The 15017-nt window shown below is 44.6% G+C and overlaps 1 pseudogene; it reads right to left on the bottom strand.

Annotated features, from left to right (window-relative positions):
* Positions 1–368: 368 nt before the first annotated feature.
* Positions 369–5753, bottom strand: LOC105541220 (annotated as a pseudogene).
* Positions 5754–15017: the final 9264 nt, after the last annotated feature.

Here is a 15017-nt window from a genome sequence, read left to right as displayed (position 1 = left end):
AAAATAGGTGGCAATTTACAGATCAGGAAAGAAATAAAACAAAAAAACTTATTTTGAGACACCATCTCTCTCTGTCACCCAGGCTAGAGTGCAGTGGCATGAACATGGCTCACTGTAACTTAACCTCCTGGGTTCAATCAATTCTCCTGCCTCAGCCTCCTGAATAACTGGGACCACAGGTGCATACTACCACACTTGGCTAATGTGTGTGTGTGTGTGTGTAGAGACAAAGTCTCACTTTGTTGCCCAGGCTGGTCTAGAACTCCTGGGCTCAAGCAGTTATCCTGCCCCAGACTCCCAAAATGCTGGGATTACAGGTGTGGGTCACCATGCCCAGCCCAAACATCTTTTCTATCACATTTATTCTTCTACACTGTATAGCTGTGTTCACGAAAATGGCTTCTTTTACTTCTCCCCTGCACAGGAATTCCGTCGTATATAAACTTGAAACTGTTCAACAGCTGAGGGAGACTGCAAATGGCATGTCCATACCCTAGTGCATTGTTACACAATTCAAACAATGGCGCAGCTATGAGCTTGTAATTTTTAGAGACTGCAAACAAGGCTTTTTCTTGAAGTTGAGCCAGAAACAACTTCTTATGTTCCTTAGGCTTTGTGATATATGCAGGAATATATGGATATTAAGGAGGTTCAAAATTTGGTCTCCACCAGTTACCAATGCAGTCATCAATGACCCAGTCTTGCATCTTTCAGAACTCCATCTTGATGACCCAGTATCCCAGTCATTAAGCATTTTAGTCCTTCAACTTCATCTTCTCCTGGGTTAAGTTCACCATCAGGCAATATATATATACACACACACACACACATACACACACACACACATATATGTATATATTTTTTTGAGACGAAGTCTCGCTCTGTCACCCAGGGAGTGCAGTGGTGCAGTCTCTGCCACTGCAACCTCTGCCTCCCAGGTTCAAGCGATTCTCCTGCCTCAGCCTCCTGAGTAGCTGGGATTACAGGAACATGCCACCACACCCGGATAAGTTTATATTTTTACTAGAGATGGGATTTCACCATGTTGGCCAGGCTGGTCTCGAACTCTTGACCTCAAGCTGTCCACCTGCTCCGGCCTCCCAAAGTGCTGGGATTACAGACGTGAGCCACAGTGCCTGGCCTACCACCAGGGCCTTCACCAACCTGGCCTTCACCTACCGCCTGGCCTTCACCAACTTGAAGGGCCTTCACCTGCCACCTGGCCTTCACCAACTTGAAGGGCCTTCACCTGCCACCTGGCCTTCACCAACTTGAAGAAAGTTGCTCCCAGCTGTAGCAGTAATACATACAGTAGCCACTCCAGTGCTTGTAAACAATCAGAATCCCCTTCTATGTTACTCCTCATTCAAATTTTATCCAATTCTTCCCTTATTTGCTGAAATCTGGCTGAGACAGAGCTGTCTTTTTCATGGAGGGGCTCTTTTGTACCAAAAGTATAATTGATGGCCAGGCACAGTGACTCACGCCTGTAATCCCAGCACTTTGGGAGGCTGAGGTGGGGAGGTCACTTGAGGTCAGGAGTTCAAGACCTGCCTGGTCAACATGGCGAAACCCCATCTCTACTAAAATACGAAAATTAGCCAGGTGTGGTGGCACACACCTGTAGTTCCAGCTAGCTGGGAGGCTGAGGCGGGACAATCGCTTGAACCCGGGAGACAGAGGTTGCAGTGAACTGAAATTGTGCCACTGCATTTCAGCCTGGGCAACAGAACAAGACTCTGTCTCAAAAAAAAAAAAAAGGTATAATTAATAATAGGATACAATTTGACGGTGTGCTCCACGGTGAGGGGCTTGGTCTGCTGGATGTACTTGTTCCTGAACTGATTGGGCTCTCCCTCTGTGGTCAGCTGGTCTGTGAGTGATTAGGTGGTAGGTACCACAGACATGCTGGTGAGCTCCAGGGCTGGTGATGAGCAGAAAAGGGAAGGCAGGGGAGACTTTCTTCATGCAGGCAGCAGTTTTCTGCAACCCGCTCAGCCACAACCAATGCACGTCCTTAAGCTGTGTGATCTGATATGTGAAAAACCCTAAGGAATACTCTAAAAGACCACTTGAACTAATAAGTAAGTTCAGCAAAGTTGTAAGCTATAAGACCAATATAACGAAAATTAATTATGTTTTTATATATAAGCAATGAAAATTTCTATATGCCAGCAATGAAAATTCTGAGAATGAAATTAAGAAAACAAGTCCGGCTGGGTGCAGTGGCTCATGCCTGTAATCCCAGCACTTTGGGAGGCTGAGGTGGGAAGATCATGAGGTCAAGAGATGGAGACCATCCTTGCCAACATGGTGAAACCCCGTCTCCACTAAAAATACAAAGATTATCTGGGCATGGTGGTGCGCACCTGTACTCTCAGCTAATCTGGAGGTTGAGGCAGGAGAATTGCTTGAACCCAAGAGCCAAGATCGCGCCACTGCACTCCAGCCTGGCGACAGAGCAAGACTCCATCTCAAAAAAAAAAAAAAAGAAAAAGAAAAGAAAACAAGTCCATGTATAACATAAAAAAGAAAATATGTAGATATACATTTAACAAAAGACATATAAAACTTGTATACTAGGCTGGGCACGATGGCTCCTGCCTGTAATCCCAGCACTTTGGGAGGCCGAGGCGAGTGAATCACCTGAGGTCAGGAGTTCAAGACCAGCCTGGCCAATGTGGCAAAACCTCGTCTCTACTAAAAAAAAAAAAATTAGCTGGGTGTGGTGACGTGTGCCTGTAATCCCAGCTTCTCAGGAGCTGAGGTGGGAAAATCACTTGAACCCTGGAGGTGGAGATTGCAGTGAGCTGTGATCACACCATTGCACTCCAGCCTGGACAACAAGAGCGAGACTCTCAAAAAAAAAAAAAAAAAACTTGCCCACTGAACAGAACAAAACATTGTTAAATAAATTAAAGAAGATCTAAATAAATGGAAAAACACCGTGTTCATGGATTGAAAGACATAATATTAATATGGCAGTACTCCTCAAATTGATCTACAAATTCAATGCAATTCCTAGCAAAAATCTAATTGGCTTTTTTTGCAGAAATTGACAAGTTGATTCTAAAAATCATATGAAAACATAAAGGACCCACACTAGCTCAAACAATCTTTTAAAAAGAAACAAACAAAAAAAATTAGGCCGGCCAGGCGTGGTGGCTCACGCCTGTAATCCCAGCACTTTGGGAGGCCGAGGTGGGCGGATCACCTGAGGTCAGGAGTTCGAGACTAGCCTGGCCAACCTGGTGAAACTCTGTCTCTACTAAACAAAAAGTTAGCTTAGTGTGATGGTGGATGCCTGTAATCCCACCTACTTGGGAGCCTAAGGCAGAAGAATCGCTTGAACCTGGGAGGCGGAGGTTGCAGTGAGTCAGGATCACACTATTGCATTCTAGTCTGGACAACAAGAGCGAAACTCCATCTAAAAAAAAAAAAAAGGTAAAACAAGGATTAAAAAAAGAAGAAGAAGAACAAAGGCCAGGTATGGTGGCTTACTCCTATAATCCTAGCATTTTGGGGGGCCAAGGCAGGAGGATTGCTTGAAGCCAGGAGTATGAGGCCAACCTGGACAACAAAGTAAGACTATCTCTAACAAAAAAAATTTTTAAAGGCTTGGCACCGTGGCTCATGCCTGTAATCCCAGCACTTCGGGAGGCCAAGGCAGGTGGATCACCTGAGGTCAAGAGTTCGAAACCAGCCTAGGCAACACGGTGAAATCCTGTCTCTATTAAAATACAAAAAATTATCTGGATTTGGCGGCGTGCGCCTGTAGTCCCAGCTACTTGGGAGGCTGAGGCAGGAGAATTGCTTGAACCTGGGAGGCAGAGGTTGCAGTAAGCAGAGGTCCTGCCACTGCACTCCAGCCTGGGTGACAAAGCAAGACTCTGTCTCCAAAAAAGAAATTAAAAAAAAAAGAAAGAAAGAAATGAATATCAATGCTGCAGGCTGGGTGCTCATGCCTGCAATCCCACACTTCAGGGGTCCGAGGCAGGCAGATCACCTGAGGTCAGGAGTTGGAGACCAGCCTGGCCAACATGGTGAAACCCTGTCTCTACTAAAAATGCAAAAATTAGCCGGGTGAGATGGTGCACACCTGTAATCCCAGCTACTCGGGAGGCTGAGGCAGGAGAATCGCCTGAACCCTGGAGGTGGAGCTTGCAGTGAGCTGACATCGTGCCACTGCACTCTAGCCTGGGCGACAGTGAGACTCTGTCTCAAAAAAAAAAAAAGAAAGAAATGAATACTGATCCTATAATGTGGCCGAACCTTAAAAATGTTACCATAATTGACTGAAACCAGATGTAAAAGTCATATTTTGTATTATTTTATTTACATGTGACATGTCCAGAATAGGCAAATCTATAAAAACAGAAAGTAGATTAGCGTTTGCCTAGGGCTAGAAGGATTGAAGGGTAGGGGAGGATGGGAATGATTACTAATGGAGGTAGCATTTCATTTAGGGTGATGAAAATGTTGGAAATTTAGATCATGGTGATGACTACACAGTTTGGGAATATACTAAAACCATTACATTGTACACTTAAGTGCATGAATTTTATGGTATGTGAATTCTATCTCAATAAAGGTATTAACATTTTTTATTTAAAAAACTGAGGCAGGTGAATTGCTTGAGGCCAGGAGTTCAAGACCCGCCTGGCCAACATGGTGAAACCCGTCTCTACTAAAAATACAAAAAAATAAAGATTAGCTAGGTGTGGTGGCACAGGCCTGTAGTCCCAGCTACTCAGGAGACTGAGGTAGGAGAATCTTTGAACACGGGAGGTAGAGGTTGCAGTGATCCGAGATCATGCCACTGCACTCCAGCCTGGTGACAGAGTGAGAGTCTCTCAAAAAAGAAAAAAAAAAAAGAAATTCTCTCCCTTCCCTATAGAGACCAAGCTAAAGAGAGTTCAATAAAGCGGGAGCAAAAACCAGGCATGGTGGTGCGCCTATAGTCCCAGCTACTCAAAATGCTGAGGCAGGCAGATCACTTGAAGCCACAGTGCACTACGATAGCATCTGTGAATAGTCACCACACTCCCGCCTAGGCAACATATGTGTATATATATAATCAAGTGTTTCATCCTAGCACCAAGGGAAGCCAGTGAGAAGAATTAAAATCTGCACTACTTTCTGACATGTAGGACCTGTTTCATTTAAAGGGCACAGAATACAGGGATGGAGGAGTGTATTAGAAACCGTCCGAGGAAAGAGCCTTTTGCAGGAGAAAGAAAGAAAATTCCTCCCCATTTAGCAATTTTACTGAGCAAGAGCACTCAAAGATACATGCCTCATTCCATATTCAACATTTTATTTTATTTTTATTTTTATTTTTTGAGACAGAACCTCACTGTGTCACCCAGGCTGGAGTGTAGTGGTACAATCTTGGCTCACTGCAATGTCCGACTCCCAGGTTTAAGCGATTCTCCCGCCTCAGCCTCCCAAGTCGCTGGAACTATAGGAGCGCACTACCACACCCAGCTAATTTTTTTGTATTTTTAGTAGAGATGGGGGTTTTGCCATGTTGGTCAGGCTGGTCGCGAACTCCTGACCTCAGGTGATCCACACTCCCCCCACCCCCGCTTCATCCCACCACCCCGACGCCGGCCTCCCAAAATGCTGGGATTACGGGCGTGAATCACTGTGCCCAGACCATTTCTAATACCTTAAATAGCCCATACAGCTGATCCCACTTATTCCTGAAAAAACCTGCAGTCCTAACCTGGAGTCCCTGAAGAATCCCTCATGGTTATAAACAGCCCAGCTGGTTCAGTGGCAGTAGTCATGTATGCTTATTTCTTGTCTATCCCTTGTTGATAGACCTCAAGGGTTGTCAATTGCAATCGCATTTTGGAGCTGGTCTCATGAGCTAAGTTATTTTCAGCAACTGTGTGTTTACTTCTTACTCTGTTGACTTGGAGAGTGAGAGTTGAATATGTATACAGCTAAAGCCTCTGTTTCACAGCTTCGGAGATGCAGCTACAAGATTACCTGTTCAGAGTATCTGACAGACCTAAGGGGAGGTGATTAATTACATCTCTTCCAGAGTGGGGTTTGAAGTATGAGTTGGGGAAGAACCTAGAATGATATGCTTTTCTTTACCTTCCCACCGCTGGTGGAGCCAAGCTAAAATAATAATGGCAAATGGTTAGTAGGGTTTCCACAGCAGACAGTACAGCATGGCTGTGCACAGTGCACCAAAAATAGTGGAATAAAGGAAAGACCTAAAAACAAAACAAAACAGACTGCTTGACTTCAAGTTACATAGACCAACAAGCCATAAATACTCCTACACTGTGTAAATGGACTAGATTCACTGAAATAAACTCCCTGTCTTTGAGAAGTTAGTCTCAAAAAACAACCACCACCAAAGAAAAACCTTACCAAGACAATATTGTGCTGTAGCTGATTCTGTAGCAAAAATTCCCTTTCCCAGGGAGCCTTTGTGTATTTTAGGGTGCCTGAGAATATGAAATATATGCTCAGAACTTAGGAAGACAGACAGACTGAATACATGAATTGGTGGCTGATAAGGAGGGATGTTAGGTAGCTAAGAGACTGAAAGCAAGAGAAGAGGAACGCAGGATGTCAATTAAAAACAATAAAATCATGGCTGGGCGCAGTGGTTCACACCTGTAATCCCAGCACTTTGGGGGGCAGAGGCGGGTGGATCCCCTGAGGTCAGGAGTTCAAGACCAGCCTGGCCAACATGACGAAACTCTGTCTGTACTAAAAAATACAAAAAAATTAGCTAGGCATGGTGGTGTGTGTCTGTAATCCCAGCTACTTGAGAGGCTGAGGTGGGAGAATTGCCTGAACCCAAGAGGCGGAGGTTGCAGTGAGCCAAGATGGCACCATTGCACTGCAGCCTGGTGACAGAGTGAGACTCCATCTCAAATAATAATAATAATGATGATTATGATGATGACAATGATAAATAAAAATAACAAAATCAGAACATTTTACACCTGAAAGCGTTCTAGATCATGTTTTTCAATCCCTTTACGTTGCAGATGAGAAAACAGCCTCAGAGAGATGAAACTACCTGTCCAAAGGCTATAGATATTAAAGGACTTTGCTGAGCTCACACGAAAAATAGCAGAGTTGGAATCTGGAGCTACATCGACTAACTTTCTCTTTATGAAGTCAGCACTCTTACCTTTATACTGTTTCCTTCGAAGCAAGTGGGGAAAAAATTGCCTAGAAATCAGACTACCAAAGCAGCAACAAGGAATCCTCTCCTTTTTGTGACTATGACAGGCTAGAGATCTGCGAGTCAAGGTAAAAAAGAAGGGGCAACAAGGCCTTAGTCAATTCAGGTGGCCAAAACAAAATACAACACACAGGGGACTTAAACAACAGGAATTTATTTCTCACAGTTCTGGAAGCTGGGATGTCCAAGATCATGGTTCTGGCCAATTCAGTTACCTGGTGAGGGCCTTCTTGCTGACTTGCAGATGGCCCTCAACAGGCATCTTGCTGTATCTTCACATAGCAGAGAAAGAGAGCTCTGGTCTCTCCTCTTCTTCTTAAAAGGACACTAATCACATCATAAAGGCCCCACCCTCAAGACCTCATCTAAACCTAAGTACCTCCCCAAGAAAGGCCCCATCTCCATATACCATTACATTAAGGGTTAAGGCTTCAATATATGAATTTTGGGTGGTGGGGGGTGTCACAAACATTTAGACCATAAGACAATCTCAGATACAAGCAGGAAAAGGCACCACATACAAGAAGGCAAGTTGAAAATGGAAAGAATAAGGATGAAATAAAATGCATTGTCTGGGCGCAATGGCTTATCCCTGTAATCCCAGCACTTTGGGAGGCCACAGCAGGTTGATCACCTGAGGTCAGGAGTTCAAGACCAGCCTGGCCAAAATGGTGAAACTCCGTGTCTACTAAAAATATAAAAATTAGCTGGGCATGGTGGCAGGCGTCTATAATCCCAGCTACTGGGGAGGCTGAGGCAGGAGAATTGCTTGAACCCAGGAGGTAGAGGTTACAATGAGCGGAGATCATGCCACAGAACTCCAGCCTGGGCAGCAGAGTGAGACTCCGTCTTAAAAAACAAACAAACAAACAAAGAAAAATGGCTTGTACTCAGTCCTCTTTCACATTTCCTGCTGAGATCTGGGAGATGAGGAGGGAAGAGAGGGAAGGTAGCAGCTAGCTCTAGAGTATAAGCATTATAGCTGGTTCCTGAAGCTGGCAGCAGTGGAGTAATGGAAAGAGACCTGAACATTGAGTGAGTTAATGGTGATTCAAGACTCAGCTCTGCAACTAAGTGGCTTGGTGACCTTGGACAGCTTGGATGATCTCATTTGCAAGATGAAGATAATAACCTAACTAATGAAGTTGTTGTGAAAACTAAATGAGACAATACTTACAAAAGTACTTTTTAAATTATAAAGGGTTACTTAGGTTTGTTTTACTTCATGGTAGGATAGTTCTGGGGCTACACTAATGCTACAAATATAAAAGAAGTAGAAAACATGGCCTCTGATCTCAAGTGTCTTATGATCCTATAGGATAAATAAAGCTTACAAACATGAAAAACCTTTAAGATAGCACAAGGTGCAGGGTTGGATCAGAGCTCTCATCTTGTCTATTGAAGATGACTCAGGTATGGCTGGGTATGTCTGGCTAGCTGGTGGGATGCGTCTAAGGAAGTTTATTGGTAGGAAGGCTGGGCACTTCATCTGAAACTCTTCCTTCTAGAGAAATAAGGAGCCAAACATGATAGGCTTTTTCAAGAGCCAATGCCTTGATCATCAGAATGAAATGTGGTCATTGCTACTCAAACGCAACCCCTACTCTACTTCAACCCCTTAGCTGAAGATCCAGGGCACATGGAAAAGACAAGTCTCGTCTAGACATTGAAGAGCTGTTTCTTGGGCCAGGTGCTGTGGCTCATGCCTGTAATCACAGCACTTTGGGAGGCCAAGGCAGGCGGGTCTCTTGAGATCAGGAGTTCGAGACCCGCCTGGCCAACATGGTGAAATGTCATCTCTACTAAAAATACAAATATTAGCTGGGCATGGTGGCATGTGCCTGCAGTCGCAGTTACTTGGGAGGCTGAGGCACGAGAATCACTTGAACCCGGGAAGTGGAGGTTGCAGTGAGCCGAGATCATGCCACTGCACTCCAGCCTGGGCAACAGAGTGAGATGCTGCCTCAAAACAAAAACAAAAGGCCAGGCGTGGTGGCTCACACCTGTAATCCCAGCACTTTGGGAGGCTGAGGCAGGCAGATCACAAGGTCAGGAGATCGAGACCATCCTGGCTAACATGGTGAAACCCCGTCTCTACTAAAAATACAAAAAAATTAGCTGGGCGTGGTGGCGGGCACCTGTAGTCCCAGCTACTCAGGAGGTTGAGGCAAGAGAATGGCATGGGCCAGGGAGGCGGAGCTTGCAGTGGGCGGAGATCACACCATTGCACTCCAGCCTGGGCGACAGAGTGAGACTCTGTCTCAAAAAACAAAAGAAAAGAAAACAAAACAAAACAAAACAAAACAAAAACCTAAAGAAAGAGCTGTTTCTCTAAATAACTCATGTTATTTGAGTAGGGCTCAAGTAACATGTTTTGGGACTTCTCTCTGAGTGTATATCCAAAAGAGCAAGGGAAATTATTCTATGCTACAGCCCAGGTACTCCTTTAATACCCAGAAGGCTCTCAGTGGAGCAGCTGAAAAGACTCAGAGTGCCCACAAGAGGGAACAGAGTCATGGCAGTGCCAGCCTACAGAGATGTCAGTATCCGGCAAGGACCGCAGCACAGTAACTGAATACAGCAGTGTGCATTGTCCCCATCAGAGCTGTGACAATCCCCAGCAGAAACTGCCACGCCAGCTAGAATGGTGGGAGGCGGTGTTAAGAGAACAGCTCAGAGCATCCGCAGCTCTTGATAGAGCACTGTGGATATTTTGGGACTGAAGGATGTTAGATATCCTATGGACTTGCTAGGAACAATGAGGAAGGAGGCTCCTATTAGAAGATGGACCCTAAAAAGACAGCAAAAATTCATGTAAGACAGAGTTATTTCAGATAACAAAAATATCAACAGACTGAAATCACTGACATCACAGAGGAAATGGTAACTGGACCATGAAGTTGATTTCTCGTTGCTTTCTCTGATGGTTAATTTTATATGTTACCTTGATTGGGCTAAGGGATGTCCAGATAGCTGGTAAAATGTGATTTCTGGGTGTGTCTGTGAGGGTGTTTACAGATGAGATTAGCAATGGAATCAGTAGACTGAGCAAAGAAAATCCATCTTCACCAATGTTGGCTGGCATCATCCAACTGGTCGAGGGTGCAAATAGAACCAAAAAGTCAGAGGAAGGGCAAATTTGCTCTCTGTGCTTGAGCAAGGACATTCATCTTCTCCTGCCCTCAGACATCAACGTTCCTGGTTCTCAGACCTTCAGGCTTACACTGGAGCTACATCACCGTCTTTCCTAGGCCTCCAGCTTGCAGATAGCAGATGGTCGACTTCTCAGCCTTCATAGTCTTATGAGCCAATGCCTCACAATAAATTTCTTTCTATATATCTACACATATCCTATCAGCTCTGTTTTTCTGGAGAACCCTAATACGTTTGCCATTATGTCTAAATTTTGAAAGGTGCTTCTTATTCCACAGATCTCAGAGAACATTCAACTATAAATTCTGTAATACCCAGAAGTGCCAATGGAGCTTGAAAAGAGTCTTTTTAACACCACCGTGCCAGGCTACGAGCTGGGCAGCAATGCTTCCTGGCAAGTAGTTCTTGCAATTTGCCTATATCCAGAGCAGATGCTGCTTCTGCTTTTTCCAAAGAAAGCTTTCTCTGTATTCTGCCTTGCCCCAGAGACACAGTGGAGACAGAGAACCCTTAACTCTTCCCCCGGTGAACAGGCTGTTCAGAGTCTGCTATGCCACACAGGAAAACTCAGAAACAGGTGGTAGCTGGGGAAGCAATAGAACTAGTTTATCCTTAGCCTTTTCTCACTGAAGATTACCTGCAAAGATGGTTTCCAAAGTTGCTTAGGGAATCTGCAGTAGTAAATCTCAAGTGGTCTGGTAGTTGCCATTGGCAACACTCTAGCTTCCCTGAAAACAAGGGACAGGTGTGCTTTTTGCATCTTTAATATATTGGAGACGAAGGTGGGGGGTAGGGAGAAAGACTGACTATTCCTTATTCTGAATTCATTTTAAAGATGACTACTCAATGAACCGTAAACTGAATCTCCCTTAATATTTCCTAAGGTGTAAAGCATTTCACTCTCCTGTTTTGAGAGAGAAACATCACTAGCAATCTAGCTAAGTGACAAATAAATCAAATGAAATTTAATGAAGGCAAAAGTTTGCAGGTCTATATGCTTGCTCCATGAATGTAAGCAAAGAGAAATGGTATAAATCAGTTCTTAATTTTTTTTTTTTTTTTTTTTTATGGAGTCTCGCTCTGTCACCAGGCTAGAGTGCAGTGGCGTGATCTTGGCTCACTGCAACCTCTGCCTCCCGGGTTTAAGCGATTCTCTTGCCTCAGCCTCCAGAGTAGGATTATAGGCATGTGCTGCCATACTCAGCTAATTTTTGTATTTGTAACAGAGATGGGGTTTCACCTTGTTGTCCAGGATGGTCTCAATCTCCTGACCTCGTGATCCGCCCAACTCAGCCTCCCAAAGTGCTGGAATTACAGGCGTGAGCACCACACCTGGCCCAGTTCTTAGTCTTTAGCGTCTGTAATCATCATCTGGAGACATTGTCCCAGTCATTCTAATTCAGTACGCCTGAGCTGAGGCATAGACAACAGCAGCCTTATTTACTCTTCTTTCCACTACTATCAAGAGTCTGCAAGCAACTTATTCAGCCTCACCTTTAGAGCCTATAATAGGCTGTATGATTGAAAGAAATCATAGACTGAAATGGTTGAAAGAAAGCTTAGAAATTCATAAAAAGAAGGAGCCTGAAGATGTGATTGTCCCCTTGAATGCCAATCCTTTCACTGATAAACTCCTTTCCTTTTCCCAAGGTGTCATTCCCATCCACCACTTCTAAGATTGGGGGAAGATTTGACTATAGCTAGAGCAAGAGTGAAGAAGCAGCATTGGCCAGGCATGGTGGTTCACACCTGGAATCCCAGTACTTTGGGATTCCAAGGCGGGTAGATCATCTAAGTTAAGAGTTTGAGACCAGCCTGACCAACATGGTGAAACCCCATCTCTACTAAAAATACAAAAATTAGCCAGGCACGGCAGTAGGTGCCCATAATCCCAGCTGCTTGGGAGGCTGAGCCAGGAGAATCACTTGAACCTGGGAGGCAGAGGTTGCAGTGAGCCGAGATAGTGCCAATGCACTCCAGCCTGGGCAACAAGAGTGAAACTCCATCTTAAAAAAAAGAAGAAGCAGTTATTGGCAGGATGTTATCAGTGCATTCTACCTGTTGATATGGGTTAGCTATACTCTGGGCTAGAGACTCTAGAAATAGTGAAGAAGGAAAAATCAGAGTCCCACCTGGGCTTCAAGTACCAACCCTCCTCTACACCTATAAAGGCCTCCAGCCTGAGTGCTGTAGATACTGCCTTAATGTCCTTCAAATAATAAAGGCTTTGATCTAATTATAAGGCCAATTCTTTTTTTTTTTTTGAGATGGAGTCTCACTCTGTCACCCAGGCTGGAGTGCAGTGGCACGATATCGGCTCACTGCAACTTCCGCCTCCTGGGTTCAAGTGATTCTTCTGCCTCAGCCTCCTGAGTAGCTGGGACTATAGGCGCACGCTACCATGCCCGGCTAATTTTTGTATTTTTAGTAGAGATAGAGTTTCACCATATTGGCCATGCTGGTCTCGAACTTCTGACCTGGTGATCCACCTACCTCAGCCTCCCAATGTGCTAGGATTATAGATGTGAGTCCCGTGCTCAGCGGCCAATTCTTTTTTTTTTTTTTTTTTTAGACGGAGTCTCACTCTGTCACCCTGGCTGGAGTACAGTGGTGCAGTCTCGGCTCACTGCACTTGGTTCTTGTAGGGAAACTCCACCTCCCGGGTTCAAGTGATTCTCCTGCCTCAGCCTCCCGAGTAGCTGGGACTAATTTTTTTTTTTTTCTGTATTTTTAGTAGAGACAGGGTTTCACCATGTTAGCCAGGATGCTCTCAATCTCCTGACATCATGATCCTCCCCCCTCGGCCTCCCAAAGTGCTGGGATTACAGGCATGAGCCATTGCGCCCGGCCGGCCAATTCTTGTTTTATTCGTACATAATAATTGCACATATTTATGGGATACATCTGATATTTCGATACATGCATACAATATGTAATAATCAAATCAGGGTAATTCGGGTATCCATCACCACAAATACTTACCATTTCTTTGTGTTGGAAATACTCTAAATCTTCTAGCTATTTTGAAATACACAATAAATTACTATTTACTATAGTAATCCTACTTTACTATCAAACACTAGAACTTATTCTAACTGTATTTTACTGTATTTTTGTATCCATTAACCAACATCTCTTTTTTTTCCCTTATTCTTTTTATTATTATTTTTCAGAGTCAAGTTCCTGCTCTTTCACCCAAACTGGAGTGTGGTGGCAAGATTACTTGTAACCTCGAACTCCTAGGCTCAAGCAACTCTCCTGCTTCAGCCTCTCCATTAGCTGGGACTACAAGCCTGCACCACCATCCCTGGCTAATTTTTGTTTGCTTGTTTTTTGTAGAGATGGGGTCTTTCTATGTTGCCCAGTCTGGTCTCAAACTCTTGGCCTTAAGAGACCCTCTCACCACAACCTTCCAAAGCACTGGGTTTACAGGCGTAAGCTACCAAGTCCAGTAACAAACCTCTCTTCATTCCCCCGTACTCCCTACCCTTCTCAACCTCTGGTAACCGTGGAGGTAGCTCCATGAGATCAACTTATAAGGCCAGTTCCAACAACATCCTCTATTAGTTCTGGTTGTTGACTGGGTGCTGCATCTGTTTGTCCAAAACATTCTCAGAACCTCATTCTTCCCAGGACACTCTTCCCCCATTCTCTACCTGTTTACACTTTTTATTATGAAAAATTTCAAACACAGAAATGTAAAGAGAATAGTACAATGATCCCCTATTTACCTATCACCCAGTTGAATTGTCAACTTTCTGCCACTATATAAGACAAGTTATTTCCATGAAGGCAGACATTGTTTGGTATCCCCAGAACCAAGTAAAATGCCTATTTCATGGGCACTTAATAAATCGTTGCTGAATTAATCTGCTACGAGGATGACACTGGGCTACTGTGCTAAACATTACGGGAGATACCAAGATAAATTAGACCTAGCTTCTGCCCCCAGGGACCTTATAATAGAGAGGAGCTGATGAAGTCTGCCTGACAATGGGCAAGAAACATTTGCCACAGTTAAGGTCATGTTGACTGCTCTTACATAGAAAGTCTCTGCCGGGCACGGTGGCTCAAGCCTGTAATCCCAGCACTTCGGGAGACCGAGGCGGGTGGATCACGAGGTCAGGAGATCGAGACCATCCTGGCTAACATGGTGAAACCCTGTCTCTACTAAAAATGCAAAAAACTAGCCGGGCGTGGTGGCGGGCGCCTGTAGTAGCTGGGACTACTACAGCTTGCAGTGAGCCGAGCTTGCAGTGAGCCGAGATAATGAGCCGAGATCGCTACAGCTTGCAGTGAGCCGAGCTTGCAGTGAGCCGAGATCGCGCCACTGCACTCCAGCCTGGGCGACAGAGCGAGACTCCGCCTCAAAAAAAAAAAAAAAAAAAGAAAGTCTCTAGGTGTCCATTTACCAGGGCACAACCAGAACTGTAATTTGGCAGATAGGGTACACTTCCTGCCAGAAGGGAAAGACTCCTACTCTGCTCATCATCACTACAGGATAACTGCTGGAACTCAGATAAGAGATAAGAACAGAAAGCTGAGGGTCAGAAAAGTGGAAAGAGAGCCCATTCCTGGGGAAGTAGTCATTTCATAAGAAGTGCCAATGCGAGGGCTGGGCGTGGTGGCTCACGCCTGTAATCCC

Source organism: Mandrillus leucophaeus, unplaced genomic scaffold (genome assembly GCF_000951045.1).
Source record: "Mandrillus leucophaeus isolate KB7577 unplaced genomic scaffold, Mleu.le_1.0 Scaffold1052, whole genome shotgun sequence".
Lineage (NCBI taxonomy): Eukaryota > Metazoa > Chordata > Mammalia > Primates > Cercopithecidae > Mandrillus > Mandrillus leucophaeus.
The sequence above is the reverse complement of the archived record's forward strand: the minus strand, read 5'-3'. Positions and strand labels throughout refer to the sequence as shown.